We start from the raw sequence: 18,744 nt of genomic DNA, 5'->3' as shown, positions 1-18,744 counted from the left end.
TCTTCTTTTCTGGATCACAGTGGCGGGCAATATGTGTTTACGCGCCAAATCGTGAATATGAACGGAAAGTTGTTTTTGAACACGCTGAATATTACATAAAATGCGAGAGTGCACCGTTGGTGCACTTAACCGGAAAGAGTTTGGTTTTTTCTGTCGGGAGTCTGATTGCTTGTATAAGTAGTGAGTGTGTTTTCAATAAACGTTCACTTGTAAGTAGCGCCTGAACCTGATCCTTCTTTCTCGTGTCCAAGCATTTTCGAGGCGCTTTTTTTACGTGAATATGCAGGCGTGTTACAAATCCTAACTCCACGGAAGCCCCCCCATAACCTTGACTAAAATACGTTTATTCATACTAATAGTTATACCCAGGCGCACAGGGCCAGAAAAGACAATGCTGCCAGTACCGGAATAGCTTGTGTACTTAACCTCAACCCCGTAAGTGCATACATATGCATCAAAGAAACGAATTGTAGGAAGATGATCAAAAGGAAGGAGCGAAAATGGGGAGGGATGCTGGGTGGCAAGGCAAGGCTATACATCATCTCTCTCCTGGCGGAAGGAGAACAAGGCCCCGCCGTCAATGTCTAATCAGGAGCGCTCCAGAGAAAGTGTTGCGTCCGGTTCCAGAGTGCTGCCGAGGCAAGATACCAGATATGCATGATTGGTCCAACCGTAAACCTTGGCCAAGGTAGTAAAGCGGTGAAATGCTAATGTCTGGATTGGCCCTTAGCTAAAATACAAAATCACCTCTTCAGCATGTTTCGTTGATAGAGTTCCAAATAAAACATTCTAGTGCAAAGCTGAGATCAGAAAAGTCTCACACTACAAGACAAGGTTCGCCGTGCTCCCCATGGAAGTTAACAAGAGGTTAGGACAACATGCTGTCCAGTGCTGGGGATGAGTCACGACACTTTCCCAACAAACCAGCACATTCTGTGTTGAGGCAAATTTACCAGGCGCCCGTTACCGTGCACCTGATAGTTTCAGCGCCGTGGAAGAGCACCTAGATAAGCATCTGCAGCATTAAAAGGACCGACGGACCACGACCGCTATCCCACTACTCCAGCGACAGGAATATCTGGAGTCATGTCCACCGTCGCTTTCGTAAAGCAGAAGCGCGCGAGAAATTCGGAGTTATTGAACATCTCCATCGAGTTCAGTCGGTCCTTTAAACGACGCCTCGACACTGGGAGGCGCTCGCCTACACTCTGGTATAAGAACTTGTCGGTTTAGTGGAAAAAAATTCGCAAAATCGGTTGACGTTGTGTCGGACGCGATGACATCCCAAATCTAGATAGCGTTTCGATTACAAGTTCTAAGTAGCTCGGAAGCTACCTTGAGGTTTTGGTGGAACTTTTCGAGTATTTCCTCAGCAGGGCAAATTTACCAGTCCAGTTTGAACTATAAAGCGCAATATCATTCTTAAGTAGAGTACGAGTGCAGCTTTGGGTCGAGTAGCATCTATAAATCCGGCCATTAGACTTTAACAAAGCTTAAGATGACGCGTAAGACGATCTCACCAGACTTCTCAAATATATTTACATTGGGACCCCCAAAAAACCAAAGCGTCTTCAGCTTTTCCTCTTATTCAAAATAAAAAGGTCATTCACAAGGAGAAGGACGTTCAGCTCTCCACGCGTTTTTTCAAAGAAGTTCTGAATCCGCTCTGCCCGCAATTGAAAAGGTAGGCATGCTACGCTGTATATTTTGTGACTGTGTTAAACACTCTTGCAAGCATGCACAGCACCCATAACAGTGAAAAAATAATAACTCAAGTGTGAAAGCGGATGCTTTTGGTGCCCAATCAGTTTCATTGATTAAACAATTGTAGAATCACGTGAACGTTTTCATGTGGAAAGTGTGGCGGTGAACACTTGATTGTGTTTTGTGGCCCAGAATGGGCTGGAAAAGAAGAGTCAACTAACATCATTGGGCAATCTCCACAATTCCTTGCAATATCTAGAGACGACCGAGCTTGTCCAAACAAGTACTTATACATACCGCTTATTAAGGTAAGAGCAAAGGCACAAGTTCATATGATTCAAATAGTTCTCATCGACGAAGGAAGCTAACATTGTTTCATCAAAAATACTCTTTCTGAGAAATGTCTCTGCCGACCACACGCAAAAAATCTCAGAATTTTCTCCTTTGGTGTCTATAAGAGGAACCAAAAAGCAGTGTGTCGTGTAGTCAAAATACTTCTAACAAGCCACAACATCCCAACCGAGCTTGCCAATAATGCTTCAGAGGTTCTAAAGGTTTGCCGGGAAATCCACTGCGTTACTAATGACAACCAGGGTTGTAAAAGTTACTTCAAAAATGTACCTAAGATACAGTTACAGTTACTCATACGAAAATGTACCTAGGTGCGTATCTAGCTACTCGCTTAAAAATGTACCTAGGTACAGGTACAGTTACTTCATAGGTACCTTTTATTTTCATGTCAAGCATTTTTCTGAAATTTAACACATTATTATTGGGATTAAATCCTTTGTATACTGGGATGTACACAAAAACAAGTTTCATAAACGTGCTTTATTGGTGTCAATGGGAGAAATAAGGCAAAACGCTCACCAGAGCATTCGAAGACTTTCTTTTTCACATGGGTGCTCGATTTGACCTCAGAATCAGGACTTCTTCGAAATGTTCATCCGACATCTTCAATCGCAGCTTGGTAGCAATTGTTCCTCCTATGCTAAAAACGTGCTCTACCGCCGCACTGCTTGGAAGCCCTGTGTTGAATTTTAAGAACACGCTTTTCAGCAGCGGCATGTGCTTGAAGCAGTCCAGCAGTCCAGACTTCTAGTCGGAGCAAGTTTGGTGTACTGTACAGTCGGCGAGAAACAGACACCGTAGGAGCTTTCAACTCGGTAGAAGTTGGCAAATGGCAAAACAAAAGGGCCCGGGGGGCCAATAAGGTCACTGGAGCGAGGCACGTGACGGCGCTGCACAGATGTCCACCTCGGAGTTGAATCCTCGTATGCCTTACTCTCACGCTCCAATTGGCTCACCGAGGACACAGCTTCCATTGTTTACGACGTCCCGCTCAAACTCGCTTGTTGACGTGGCTTGCCCTTCAGCGCCAGCACTGGCATCGAAGCCATCGGCGGGCCCTGAAGACGTCGGCCGCACGGAGAAACGGAGAGTCGAGTGCATACGCACTTAACCTTCGCAAAGCAACGATGCGCGAAAGTCTTCAAGCTTTCACGTTTTTTTCTTTCGTTTTTAGGAAGGAAGATAATATTGTAACGCGAGCGCGTTTAGGAGCTCGTGTCTCAGAAAATCCGTCGGATGTCGGTGGCGTCGGTGGCGTGACGGGAAATTTCTGAATGGTCGATAGGGTCGTGACGTCACAGCCACATGACTTCGCGCGGGAATTTCAATCAACCCACAACGCTCGTGTGAAACGTGACGTCACGCGTGGAATGAAGGTGGTTAAAGACATACGAATTAATGGTCGCAGCATGTTTCAAATGATCCCACTTGATAAACTAATTCATTTGCCTTAAAGAAAAATTTGAAAAATTTACGGAAGATCGCACCCACGACCCTTCGGTTGCAAGCCAGACATGATACCGACTAGGCAACGGAGGGCTTGGGAATGGCACTGCGATCCTGCCGTCATTAAAGTGCCTCGATGTCTGTCTGCGTCAGGGTAAAGGCATTATCGCATCGAGTGTTGTTAGCACGTGCTCATAAACACATAAATAATCCTTGCGGGGTAAAATGTCATCAAAGCACTGGCAAAAGCTCCTCGATCGCGCCGGGAGTGTTGTATCATAAGAACTAGGTCGTTGTGTCACTCAAGAGCATGAGAGGCGATTGAGAAGGCCATGCTAACGGGGCCCGAGAACCCTATCGCGTTCAACTCTTAAAGGCGAAGGTGAAACGTCCTCCCAGTTTGTTTTTTTTCTTCACAAACATTCTCAGTTTTATAAAGTGCAAATTTTGAGTTTGATTTATTGAGTGGAAACACTACGTGATGTTAAATTGCTTTACGACTGTAATTAGAATTTATTTTCAGTTATATGTTATATTGTATTTTCTACGATTTTGACGAAGTGAATAGAAAAGTACCTATAAAAAGTAACTTCACTTAGTTACAAGTTACTGGAAAATGTACCTAAGATACAGATGCAGATATTGAGAAATGAAAGAACCTAGGTTTGTCCCTCAGTACAACAAAAGTACCTAGATACCGATTTACAGTTACTTGTACCTAGGTACTTTACAACCCTGATGACAACCTTATATAAAGTCTTCAATAGAAAGCCATGATGTTAACTGACCTTCCATTTATGAACCACCTGTCTGAGCCTGGATTGACCATCTTCATCGGTTCAAATTATTACTGTAACTACTCTCAGGTTGTACCTCAAACTGTGTGACTCTTCCCAGTTTGTCACTTCTCAGGCTTCAATTGTAAATGTAGATACATTATTAAAAATGTTATTTTAGCCGGGACATAGGTATGGGACCTTCTGAGCACTTCCAAACTCTTCACCCTATCAAAACCTTATCAGCCCTTCATACCCCTTCAGCCCTTCAAACCCTTTCAGCCCTTCACACCCCCTCAATCCTTCAGATCCTTCAGCCTTCCAGACCCCCTAGTTCTTCAACACTTTATATGCCAACACAACATGACTGCAAACCACAGAACAAAAATTCAGTTTAAAACCTTAATTGAAAGTTATTTCCGACATTAAGTTTTACATGCATGTTGCAACTCAAAGAGACGAAAAGAATCGACGTTTACTCAAAGTCTCAAACCCGTGCGCAAGCTGCTGAAGACAAAAGCAATCAGACCAAATACGTACAACCTAGTTCTCTGTCGCAAAAATATCCTTCAAGGTCTTCATAATGCCGCTGGGTACAATTCCTGAGATGTGAGGTTTTCTCATTCGTAAAACCGAGCAGGTGCACTACACTCACACATACACACTGTCAGTAGCATGTTTAGCAAAAACTACAAAAAAGCAGCAAACATTCCCCACTATAGAGATATCCTGAGCACAGACAAGGTGTCGTCCCTTGGTGCCGTCGTCGTGTCGTCTCCGGCGTCGTTTTTGCTCGCTGGATGCTTCTGAAGCCAGATGGACAAAGAGGCGTAAGAAACAGGCACTGAAAGACCTTGATCCGCACATCCAGCTCCTTTAGAAAACAAGGCCTGAGCATGAGACGGCAAGCCGAGACTGTGCGCCAGCTTGCTGTTCGGCATTTCGTTATGGTTTGTTGAAAAAAAAAAAGCGAAGACCACTAGCTCCTGACGAATCATGTACTTCGACTGACTCAAAACTGGTTATCTTTAGAGAAACAAAAAAGCCTCCTTCACTCCTATTTTCCCCACGCAACTTCTCCCCTCCAGAGCAAGGAGTTAACGTCCTTCGGCGCTCTTTGGCAAGCCCGTAGAACACGTGCACAAAACACACAGACAGCGATTGGGCCGCGTTAGCCAAGCCCACGACGAGATAGGGACGGGAGAATATTTTGTCAATTTCTAAGGCTCATTGTGACCGCCGAATGCCAAATGGCCAAATGGCTTAATCGACGCATATATGATGAAGGGTCGCGTAATATCTCCCAAAGACTCGTTAAAACCTTTTTAATGTATGCTGTATTTCGGATGAAAGAATAAGAACAGACATCGCAGGCCTATAAAAAAACTAAGACGGGTCTCTTACACCCTTTTTAAATTTCTGACGGGTATTTCACGCCTTTAGAAAACATCGACAAACATTTGAAACCTGGCAAATGTTCCTAAAGGCTAAGTCCCAACATTTCAGAAATCTCGGTTAACCCCGTAGACGGTTTTACAATAGGGATATATGTTCGATGGTCCTTACAAGGCCCCGTCTAGAGAGAAATGCCTCTAATGTATGTACTGCAACTACTTTATTCAAGGTAGTCCTCAACGGCTTAGGAAACGACATCATGCAAAAATATAAATCATGGGAACTACAAATCCAGAAAATAAGGATTCACAAAAAAAAAACGCACACACTGAGGACTCGCGTTGAAATATGCTTTTTTCCTTTAAATCCTCCGTAAGGAAACTTCACGGGAGTTATAAAGCCCGAGTGTTCTGGAAGTCTTCTGACCCACCGTTGAAAGACAGCAAGTACAACGAAGAAACCGGATTGTTCAAGCAAACCCATCAAGAGAGTCAGGGCTCGCGGACCTCAAGGAAGGAAAGGCTCTTGACAAAATATCGGCCTTTGATTTCCCTTACGCCAGTTCTGAACTCCAATAAAAGCGTTTGATTTGGCGGATAACTGCAGAAGACACAACTGGACATCCAAGAAAATGATCATATGATTTTACCTAATCTACTTACCTATCTAATTTCACCGAATTAGTGGTTCGCGCTACATATGAACGTTTCTTACACGCTGATCGACGCGACACCCTCTCAAGTCATCGTGAAACGAAAAAAATATTAAAAGAGCATAAGAAGCAACCGAAAAGTTCTTCAAGCTGTGGGTAACCGGCGATTGATTACGATTAACATTTATGCCGGCTGGAGTACCTAAGTAAATGATCAAGAGGGCACTGCTCATTGCTGGAAGGGGGATGTTCGCTCTCAATATTAATAAAGTTGAATTGGTGCATAGGTTACGTGAGGCCGATTCGTTAGCTAAGTTTAGCGTGGAAACTTAATTGGTATTTAGTTCACAGGTCGTACTTTTTCCCACTATATTTGGCTCAGAAACTGAATTTACATATACTTCAGGTGACGTCCTTCACTTTATGGTAGTTTTCCCGCAGAGTCATTATGGATGTTTGCGGCCTTCCAGTTATTGAGAACGAGGATCTGACAGGCTGCTTGTCGGGGATCGCGCCGAAACTCGAGCTCCAGGGATTTCGACATTCAGATATTAAGTTAATTCACCGCCTTCCTGCAAAACAAAAAACACTCCCAGAAATCATGGTAGAGTTCAACCACGACGCAGTTATTGTGCGATGGTTTGCAGGAACGAAACTGCGCGCTCTTCCTGAGAAAACCGCTCTGCCAAATATGTTCCTCAATGAAAGATTGACACAGGCAAAACGGGAAATCTTCTAGCTAGCGAAAGGGAAGTCACGCGAAGTAAATTTTAAATTTGTTTGGACTACGGAAGGTAGAATTCTCGTCAAAATGTCCCAGGAAACAACAGTTATTCAATTAGCCAGAAAGAGCGATTTAGGCAAAAGCAAGTAAGTTCTTGGGTTCCTGATAGGGATGGGCAGTATCGCGATACTGCCCAGACCTGCCGATACTATTGTATCGCGATACAAATGTATCGCGATAGTATTCTAGAGGTTCTTTCGAGTACCTGTATCTCTGTATAGAGATACAGTTGAAAAAATGCATTTGTATATCAGTAGTTAAATACATTTTCAATGTATCGCTTGTATCGCGATACTTTGCCAGTCTTAGGTATCTCATTACAATTGCTGCCTTCTCAAAACTAAATAAAAAAAATAAAAAAACATATGTTTGGTGCAAGTTGCTACGGAATTTATAATGTCAACAAGCTATATAACCTGATATGTCTCAGTCACCAGCATTTAAAAAGAAACTGTGGTATATAGAAGGTTACTTGCAAGAATAACAACATCAGCTCCTCTGACAAAGCCCTGCGCTCTCTCCAATTCAGCAGAGCGAACGCTGTAAAGAAGTTGAGTGGAGAAGCACGACCCTGTTGTCCAATCTCCCGCAACTATGGGCGACTCAGAAGCATATAAAACGACAGCTTGAGAAGCGCCATCACGGCAAAACAGAGTTCATTCGGGCGGACGCCTTTTGTCAAGCATGGTATGCAGTCTTTACCGTTCTGTAACTACGTGGTTCAACGGAGGCGACAAGATTTTTTACCGGCATTAATGATAAATAAGAGTTCGAGGTAAGGGGTAGCGCATACAAAGGCACAAAAAGACGAGCACATGCATAAATTACCATTCGCATTTGACATGAACTACAGCCACTCCCCCCCCCCCTCCCCCCCCCCCCCCCCCGGTAGCACCGTTCTGGAACATTTGTTGTAAGAGAAAATACTGAAAGCCTTTTTTGATGATTGCTCTAAACTTAAAAGACATAATTGACGCTTTTGTTCAAACAGAAATTAGTACTTCCTCTGAGTCGCTGGAGCTTTTTGTTTTGCCTGGATATCGTTCTTTCTGCTATAGATGCACCGACACACGCGGTGACGGAATTGCAGTTTTAGAGCGCAGCTCTTAGGCGCCCGGTTCCGGCTTGAGCAGCGTCGGCGTCGGCGTAACCGCGCGGTGCATGATAGGTAAATTTTCCCGAAGGAACCGGGTTCCTTCGGGAGGACCTCGGGAGAACCTCGGGTTCCTTCGGGAGGACCTCGGGTTCCTTCGAGAGGACCTCGGGAGGACCTCGGGAGGACCTCGAGTTCCTTTGGGAAGACCTCGGGAGGACCTCGGGTTACTTTGGGAAGACCTCGGGAGGACCTCGGGTACCTTTGGTGACCTCGGGGAGGGGGGGTCACGTCACCGCCCCCCCCCCCCTCGAGGTCACCTGACCCCTCCCCCAAGTCACGTTACCCCCAAGGTCACGTGACCCCCCCCCCGATGTCACGTGACCCCTACCCTCCCCGAGAACACGTGACCCTCAATACCATACCCTCCTCCTCCTCAGGAGCTGCGCTCTAATTCGGCGTTAGAGGAAGTTGTAAACGGCTTTCATTTTTTTTTGTTAGAGACGTATACATCACATCCCAAATGAAAATTTCCTTATGTTATGGTGAATCTGTCGCGCTGCAGATGACCACGAAACATGCCTCGTTCTTGCTAGTTGCGGTCTATCGCCCTCCGTCCAACAGTGCTTCCAATTTTATGCTGGAGCTTGAGAACGTAGTATCATCATGAACGTTAGAACAACAAATGTGTGTGATGAGATATTTTAACATAAATACATTATACTCAGCCAAATTGGTAGTAATTGTTTACCTTACACATTTTTATTATCGTGGTATTGAATGTAGCATTCAGTTTCCAACAAGGGAAGAGCTTTTAAATGGGTCACTAGTGGCATCGTGTCTTGATCACATAAACGTGCTTGGTCCAATATTTGTTATTAAATCCTGCGTAAGCAAGCAAAAACTGGCAGACCAGTATTTGACCAATGGACACCTTTGTTCTCCCGTCATGATAAGCAAAAGTCTCCAGGCGAAGATAAAAAAGACAGGCGCTTTTTCTGCAGACCACCGGAAACTTGACTTGTCTATAAAATATTTTACTTGGTCCTCATTACTTGACTCAAACGACGGTTGTCAACTGTACAAAAATTTTGCGAAGCGTCCCGTCAGTTCTAGGAAAATAAAAAAGGAAAACCATTGGATAACCCCAGATATTATCAAAGCAATCGAATACAAACGATACAAACGTGACGCGAGCAATAACGCGCTCCACCTCGAATTTAAGATCGAAAAAAATAAAATATGGGTGTTGATGCGCGCTTCCAAACGGCACAAGTTTGGAGGGCAGTTTGACAAAGCCGCAAATAACCCAGCAGAGGTGTGGTTCATCCTCAACCTACTTGCTGGGAAAACTAGACATCAAGAGCCTATCTTGCAGTACTTTAGTGATGATCCCGACCTAGTTGCAAATTCATTCAACAATCATTTTGCAAGCAAATCACGAGTAATACCTCAAGCTTCTCCCGGCTTTTGCAGCCTAAAGAATTCATTTTGTGGATCAGCCTTTTTGCCAACCATCCCTGGTGCTGACCTGCACTCTCTGGTGTTTACATTTAAAGAAACGAAACCAAATAGAATTGGTGGCATACCGACGCGAATTCTGCGACGAAATTTTGCGGCTTTCACTGCTGTTCTTTCATTCATGCAAAGCGGTTTCATAACGACCGGTGTAATACCAAGAACCTTAAAACAGCAGTTGTTAAACCTTTATTCAGAAAGGGCCAAAAAGACAAATATGAAAACTACCGACCAATCTCCATAAAGCCTGTAATAGGCGAGCTTCTTGAAAAGCGCTTGCTAATAACTATGTCAGGATTCCTTATCAAGTTATCAGTAATTTCACCAAGGCAAGTCGGTTTTGTACAGGGTCTTGGAACTGTTTCGTTGTAAGAATAATTTTCCGACCTTCTCTATTCTGCTTTTGACAATCACCTCTACAGCTACGCCCTATTTTTAGATGTTTCTAAAGCTTTTGACTCCGTCGACCATATTATACTATTTAAAAAATGCACAAGCTGGGATTTTGCGCAATTTTCACACCCTAATTACAAATTATATCTCCAATCGTTCGGAGGCTGCTTCTCGGGGAGGTCTAAACATCAGTACGGAGGTTTCTCTTACGTGTGGCGTTCTACAAGGATTCCTCATCTCCCCCTTAGTGTTTATCATTCATGTGAATGATCCTGTAGAAAACTTCTTAAATTGGTATATATTTCAATATGCGGACTATACAGTTTTAGTCGCGTGTCACACCAACTACTTATCAGCCGTACAAATACTACAACAAGCTGTTTTCACTGCTGTGAACTAGTTTCGTGACAAATGTATCAAGACTAACGCCTCAAAAACTACTTTAGTGGGCTTTATAAATTCTTTAAAACAAACGATGATTAACATTCCTCTCTTCATTCATACCTCTGATTGTGGCTCTTGTTCCTGTACGGCGTTTTTTTTATGTCGATTCAGCTAAATACCTTGAAGTTTATGTTGACTGGGACCTTGCTTGGAACACCCACCTGTCCTATTTATAGCAAACTCAGAAGTGCTGCCTGGCTTTTGTACACCATTCTACTTCTTGTTTCGATCAGTGTGCGCAGAACTATTGCCAGCAGTCTTGCATACGGTGTTTTAAGATATGAACTTACTATTATTTCCAAATACTCCATAAGATGGCAAGTACGGATCGATAATATTCTGCGATACCTACTAAAGACCGTGGCGTATAACTGTGATTTGAGAGAATGCGGAAGTATCTTTGATATCTTGGCTTACCTTCCTTCCAAAAGTTGTTCGTGAATTCAGTAATTTGAAGCCACTTTTAAACTAAAGATAAAAAAAAAAAATCATGTTTTTTTTATTTCCATGAGAGTGTCCTCGCTATCTTATACCTCGTTTTTATACTCGCTACGGACAGGCTGCTTGTGGTATTTATGTTCCGAAATTATTTAATTCCCTTCCTGGTGACATTTTTTCGCTTACCTAAAAAAACGGCTAAAAACATTCCTCATTGATTGGACTCTACTTTAACTACTCGTAATTGTTTTCTTAAGTTTATTTGGACCACCTTGTCGGTACCTTTTTATTACACATGTATATATCTCTATCGTGTTTCTACCGGCCCACTGTCATTGACTAACTCTGTCCGTGGTATGTATATATCTCTATATGTACACTCTATATGTATCTCTATGTGTGCCTGTACAGTTGCCCAATGGGAGAGATTAAGCGCGTGCGCACAAAGCCCTTTCTGGTGGGAGCGTCGTCGGCTGGGCTATTCCGTTGATCGCACACAGCCTATGCTCCGCAGCAACGGCGGGCAGGGCGCTTGCAATGTCGAAGTGCATCGCCGACACGCCCCTCCTTTTGGACTGCGTTACTGTACAATCCCGAGTGTTTTTGCTATATCCCTTTGCGTTATGCCGCGCATCGACATTCTTGGAACACGTTCCTGCGTTGCTTTTTGCACTCGAGGAGGCATAAAAATGTGCGCCCGCCCACTGGCCAAAAAAAGATGCGACTAACCCGCTATACACAGGCTAAATGACGACAGCAACAACGCATTTGACAATACAAAACGCCATGCGGAAACACTGTCTACACTTCATTTTACTTCGCGGTGTACCGCAGCCGACGCTACAAGCCATATTGGCCAGTCCGTCGCTAAAAGTGTGTCACGTGGCCTTCCCGGTTGGTACAACTGCACGTGAAAGGACTATGTCACGCGGCAGGGTAAAGCACTGGATTGGTTTGATGGCTCGTAGCATTGTTTGCGGGTATATAGTTTAATGCGTCGTTGAATTCAGTTTCTCGCGTCACTGTATTTTTCATTTCTGTAGATGCTCACAAAGTAAACACAAACACAAAATGAAAAACAAAATTGAACTCGAGATGACGCGTGGTAAATGCCACGCCTGAGCAGTATCAAAAAAATAAATAAAAGCGAGCGCTCTTCATATCTTTGCTTCAAGGCGGTTAGTTATGCCAGCAGATATTGAACAAGGTTTGTGTGCGGTCAACGGAATATCCTAAAAGACGCACGCCACGGAAAGAGCTCTGTGCGCACGCGCCTAATCTCTCCCGTGACGCTGCATCCCTCCGCGGCACAGCGCTGGCCGTCCCGTCGGTCGACGCTCGCTTGATATTATTAAAAATTGGGCCACTGTACATATGTATATACTGTTTCTACCGGTCCACTGTCATTGTCTATCTCTATCCGCGCCATCTAGAAAGTGACTGACTGCCTGACCCCCCCCCCCCCCTTCCCGCACAAATATGATGGTCGATCTGTGTTAGTTTGACAACTATAGTCGGCGACAGGCCAACTTTAGTAGAGCGAACGCTGGAGAGGAGGCGACCTCCTCTCCATCGTTCGCTGCGCTGAAGTGGAAAGGGTGGGAGGAGCTTCCAATTCGTTCTTAACCTGTTACGGACTATAGTAGTTAATGACTTACTCCCTCTCCCGGGCCATATCTCACAAGCCTACGTTGGCTTTGACGGGCCCAAAAGTATCGGAAACAAACACAACAGCGTAATATTAATAATAATATTAATATTAATAAAAATATTATCATTATTAATATTACTATTATGAGTCTTTATTAAGGCGCATGTTCACGCATTTGTCATTCATTCCTTAGCGCCCAGAAGGGGTGATAGACTCCCGTAAAGAATAAAAATACTCCGGTTTATTCGCTCGGTTGACCTAAAGCATGATTTTAAAATGAACAAAACTGGGAGACAGCGAATGATGTCCAACTGAGGGAGAGTCAGGGGAATGGGAGGGGTTGTGGGGGAGGGGGAGTGAGGGGTATATTTCTTCATGGACCCGCCTCGGGAGGAGATGACATCCCTCATTCGTCGAGGGAGTTTCAAACCACGCCGCCGGCAGCTGGTCACCTAATCGCAAATTCGCTCATTCGTCGCTCAGTGAAGCCTATAGGGTCTCTAAGGAAGAGTCCTGCAGGTTCCATTTGACGAGCGTTCCCTGCAAAAGGCCCCACACGTTCTCAATGACGCTCAAGTCCGCGCCACCCGGCGGCCATGGCAGCTGGCAGATTGCCGATTCCTCAAGAAAGTCCTTGACCTTCTTTGCACAGTCGACGGGACTACGGCCATGCTGGAGCTAAAATAAAACATCCGGGAAGGGTCCGTCTAAAACTATGGAAGGAAGACCTCTCACAGTATTTCCCCTATTGAAAATAATTCTAAAGGGCCCATCAGCCTTGAAGGATTATGGGACCGCACAGGCCTTCAAAACCCTTCAAAAATACCCTTCAGGTATACCCCTCAGCAAAAAACCCTCCAGCCCCACAGCCCTTCAACCGAAACCCCTTAGCCCATCAACCCTTTAGACGCCCAAATGACTGTGAACCATAGACAAAAATTCAGTTCAAAACATTATTGAAAATTTATTGCGGATATTGAGTTTTACATGCGCTTTAAAACTCAAAAAGCGATAAAAACCAACGCTTGTTCAAACCCGGGCGCAAGCAGCTGTCGACGAAAGAGATCGTATCAAAGAGGAACAACTAACTTCTTTAACACAACGAAAAATATCTTTCAAAGTACTCACAATGCCGTTGGGTAAATTCCTGATGTACGGTAGTTCAGCTAATGAAACGGAGCAGGTGCACCTCACGTACACATACACAGTCTCAGTAAGCACGTTTAGCGAAAACCACGAACTCGCAAGCAGATCCTGTCGCCGTTGAGAAATTCCGAGCACAGTCACGGTTTCGTCCACGATGTCGTCGGGGCGGCGTCTTCCGCGTATCTTTCGCTCGCTGGATGCTTCTGAGGCCGGTCGGACGAAGAGGCGCAAGGAGCAAGGCGGGACAGCGGCCGTCATCCACCGTCCCAGGATCCCAGGACCCACAGTGCTATGATCTCGGTGCGCAGGCACTGCGAGTAGGCCGACAACGGCCACCATCTCCTTCAATGCGCTGAACACGATGGTGCTCGAGCGGTGCTGAAGGCGGCCACGCCGAACTGGGGTTCACCTGCGGAACCAAGGAAGATACGGCGCGGATTAAAACAGACCAAGGGGCGAGCCCTCAAAGCAGTGCTTACCTTTCTGGATGTAGGAAACCGGTCCGTTGCAGATCTCCATGGCGGTGAGAAACAAACCGCCCACAAGCGGAAAGAAAATGGCTATAGCGGCCTCCTGACTTTTTCGGCTTCCTCACACCACTCTCTCCCGCCGACCATTGGAGAAGCGTGCTGTCCGGAACTGGCGGTATTGCACCCTCTCCCCATTGCCGGGCGGAGAGAAGCGCAGTGTGTGTGTGTAGGCATTGTAAAAGGGGGGGGGTGATTTGAGTTGCCTGTTCGTGTTTTTGGCGACGACGAAAAAGAGAGGACTTCCGACTCTGGTGAAAAGCAAAATGGTTTTGTTAATTTGTTTTTCGTTTTTGGGGACCGTCCTCCGCGGGGAAACCAGTTCCCGGCACGAGTCGCTGCCGCTTTGCCCTCGGAATCTCCCCAGCGTCCCTGAGTTTGGGCAACGCGCTGCTCTCGGCTTGCCCTTTTTTATTATTATTAGTGCAAAAAGTAAAGCTTGTTCGCCTCAAAACGCCGCTCGGCCAATAACACTCGGCCCGTGCCTTGTCAATTCTCCACATGGGGCGATCGAACCCGTAGCCCCCTTGGCGACCGAACACCCGGACAGTGACAGACGGGTCGAGGAGCCCAGTTGTGTTTGATAGAAGAGCAGTAATAAAAAACTGACCGTACACACATACGATCGACATTCTCCAGATAATTATTTGTTTTCCCTTTGTGAACAATACGTAGCTATGTTCTAATTCTGCGACATGTATTTTCTCCACCTAGGCCGTGTCCCCACAGACATCTCAAGAAGCCTGAAAGTTTTCCCGACCCCATAAGAAAAGTCCTTGACAGGCTTTCAGACATTTCAAGGCATTGTAAAGGGGACTTCAGACATTTCAGGAGAGCCTCTGACGGGGCCAATGAACCCACCAGGAAATATCGGTGCACCTTTCAAACATCACAAGAATTCCTGAAGTCCCCTTCACACCCTTTAAAGAATTCCTGAAGTCCCCTCAGAGCGATTTTCAATAGGGTCGGCATATTTCGAGGCCGTACATTACCCCTCGATCTTGTGGTGACGTTCCAGCGCGCTGCTCGATATAGCGCCCCAGACGAGAACAGATGAGCGGCCACTAGCGGCTACCGTCTGAACGTATGGAGCGTCATATCTGAAATCATAAACACGAACAGTAAGCAGATATGCTGAAATGAATCTAACGTAGCATATGGAAATGAAATTGATCTCACCTGCACTTCGCCGGCCTCCACACTTTACGCTTTTGGTCACAGCAGCTACCGAAGCTCGACTCGTCAGTGAATAAGCTTCCACTCTGGATGGTTCCACGCCATATGCGCCTCCGCAAATAGAACCATATTGAAAATAATTCTAAAGGGCCCATCAGCCTTGAAGGATTATGGGACCGCACAGGCCTTCAAAACCCTTCAAAAATACCCTTCAGGTATACCCCTCAGAAAAAAACCTCCAGCCCCACAGCCCTTCAACCCAAACCCCTTAGCCCATCAACCCTTTAGACGTCCAAATGACTGTGAACCATATAGGAAAATTCAGTTCAAAACGTTATTGAAAATTTATTGCGGACATTGAGTTTTGCATGCGCATTAAAACTCAAAAAGCGATAAAAACCAACGCTTCTTCAAACCCGGGCGCAAGCAGCTGTCGACGAAAGAGATCATATCAAATAGGAAGAACTAGCTTCTTTAACGCAACGAAAAATATTTTTTAAAGTACTCACAATGCCGTTGGGTAAATTCCTGATGTACGGTAGTTCAGCTAATAAAACGGAGCAGGTGCACCTCACGTACACATACACAGTCTCAGTAAGCACGTTTAGCGAAAACCACGAACTCGCAAGCAGATCCCGTCACCGTTGAGAAATTCCGAGCACAGTCACGGTTTCGTCCACGGTGTCGTCGGGGCGGCGTCTTCCGCGTATTTTTCGCTCGCTGGATTCTTCTGAGGCCGGTCGGACGAAGAGGCGCAAGGAACAAGGCGGGACAGCGGCCGTCATCCACCGTCCCAGGATCCCAGGACCCACAGTGCTATGATCCCGGTGCGCAGGCACTGCGAGTAGGCCGACACCGGCCACCATCTCCTTGAATGCGCTGAACACGATGGTGCTCGAGCGGTGCTGAAGACGGCCAACGCCGAACTGGGGTTCACCTGCGGAACCAAGGAAGAAACGGCACGGATTAAAACAGACCAAGGGGCGAGCCCTCAAAGCAGCGCTTACCTTTCTGGATGTAGGAAACCGGACCGATCCAGATCTCCATGGCGGTAAGAAACAAACCGCCCACGAGCGGAAAGAAAATGGCTATCCTGACTTCTTCGGCTTCCTCACACCACTCTCTCACGCCGACCATTGGAGAAGCGTGCTGTCCGGAACTGGCGGTATTGCACCCTCTCCCCATTACCGGGCGGAGAGAAGCGCAGTGTGTGTGTGTAGGCATTGTAAAAGGGGGGGGGGGGGATTTGAGTTGCCTGTTCGTGTTTTTGGCGACGACGAAAAAGAGAGGACTTCCGACTCTGGTGAAAAGCAAAATGGTTTTGTTTATTTTTTTTTCCTTTTTGGGGACCGTCCCCCGCGGGGAAACCGGTTCCCGGCACGAGTCGCTGCCGCTTCGCCCTCGGAATCTCCCCAGCGTCCCTGAATTTGGGCAACGCGCTGCTCTCGGCTTGCCCTTTTTTATTATTATTAGAGCAACAAGTAAAGCTTGTTCGCCTCAAAACGCCGCTCGGCCAACAACACTCGGCCCGCGCCTTGTCAATTCTCCACATGGGGCGATCGAACCCGTAGCCCCCTTGGCGACCGAACACCCGGCCAGTGACAGACGGGTCGAGGAGCCTAGTTGTGTTTGATAGAAGAGCAGTAATAAAAAACTGACCGTACACACATACGATCGACATTCTCCAGATAATTATTTGTTTTCCCTTTGTGAACAATACGTAGCTATGTTCTAATTCTGCGACATGTATTTTCTCCACCTAGGCCGTGTCCCCACATACATCTCAAGAAGCCTGAAAGTTTTCCCTACCCCATTAGAAAAGTCCTTGACAGGCTTCCAGACATTTCAAGGCATTGTAAAGGGGACTTCAGACATTTCAGGAGAGCCTCTGACGGGGCCAACGAACCCACCAGGAAATATCGGTGCACCTTTCAAACATCACAAGAATTCCTGAAGTCCCTTTCACACCCTTTAAAGAATTCCTGAAGTCCCCTCGAGAGATTTTCAATAGGGAAGACGGGCACTGTTGTGGTAGAAATGAGCCGGGGCTTCTGGCGTGCGACACGACATCGCAAGCCTGCGTCTCTAATTCTACGTCGCATAGTTGACGCAGATGCCGAAAGCTGAAGGGTGCTTTTTACCTCTCGGGCATTCATGAACGGATCATCAGCGTCGCACCCGACGATATTCAAATCATCCTCTTCTGAAGTCGCACGTGGGGGCGATCCACGTGGGACATCTTCTAGACGTCCTTTGTCGCGATACGCTTGAATGATGTGATTGCTTGCGGAGAGCGAAACATTTGTCAAATTTCGCAATTTCTGTTTGGGAATGGCTTGCGCTTGAGAGTGATACTATTCGTATCCGGTCTTCAAGTGGGACTCTTGGAGACATGGTCAGACGAAGGATTTATGCGGTGCTTTTCCTCCCTAAATGTTTCGCTGTGCTGCTACGACAAGACAGCTGAATGAAATGACCAATAACTTACGTTTTCGGCAGTCATTCATCCAACGCCGAGTGCACGGATTGCGATAACAGTAAATTGCCTTACCGGCAAAATAGCTGTGGTGCTGCCGGTCCAGCTGCGACATCAGCCTTGAACAAGCGGGCTCCCCTGCTTGGACTGTTCCATTGCGTACCACGTCACGTAGCCGCATTTGTCGGCTGCCGCCAGGATAGTGCTCCTACGAGATTAGCCACGGCTCGCAATTTCCGAATAAGTTTGCTGACCACCCTACCTGTGCGCAACGTTAGACACGTTTATTTTTTGGAAACAGTGTTCCCCCTGAGAAGAGTTACGTGGTTCCAGTCTGAGTTGTGGAGGTCTGAATGGGGATAAATAAAACCAGCGTGGGGCAACTGCAGAACAGCGACCCCGCTGGAAATCACGGTAATGGCTACGGCGGGTTCTAATGCTTGCTGCACTGGCTGTCTGCAACACTCTACACTACATACATGGACGGAAACAATTGTAGGAATACCCGATGCCTTCATTGATCCGAGAACATGAAATTAATAAAACACTATACTCCGTTTCACCTTACGAATTTCCGCACAGAAACGGCAACCTATCGGAGTCCATCCAATTCCCCGCGTGCATCCCTCTCGTATGACTCTCGGGAAGAGCACAGCAGCTCAGCTGGTAGCACTCTCCCTGGAGCCTGGTCGGAGGTGGTCGGCACAGCGCATCGGCCATACGACTGAAAGGCTTCAGGTGGCAAGGAAGAGTCTCGGAGGTCTGACCCATTTT

Source organism: Ixodes scapularis, unplaced genomic scaffold, assembly GCF_016920785.2.
Source record: "Ixodes scapularis isolate PalLabHiFi unplaced genomic scaffold, ASM1692078v2 PGA_scaffold3__209_contigs__length_174095766, whole genome shotgun sequence".
Taxonomy (NCBI): domain Eukaryota; kingdom Metazoa; phylum Arthropoda; class Arachnida; order Ixodida; family Ixodidae; genus Ixodes; species Ixodes scapularis.
Note: the sequence above shows the minus strand (reverse complement) of the source record.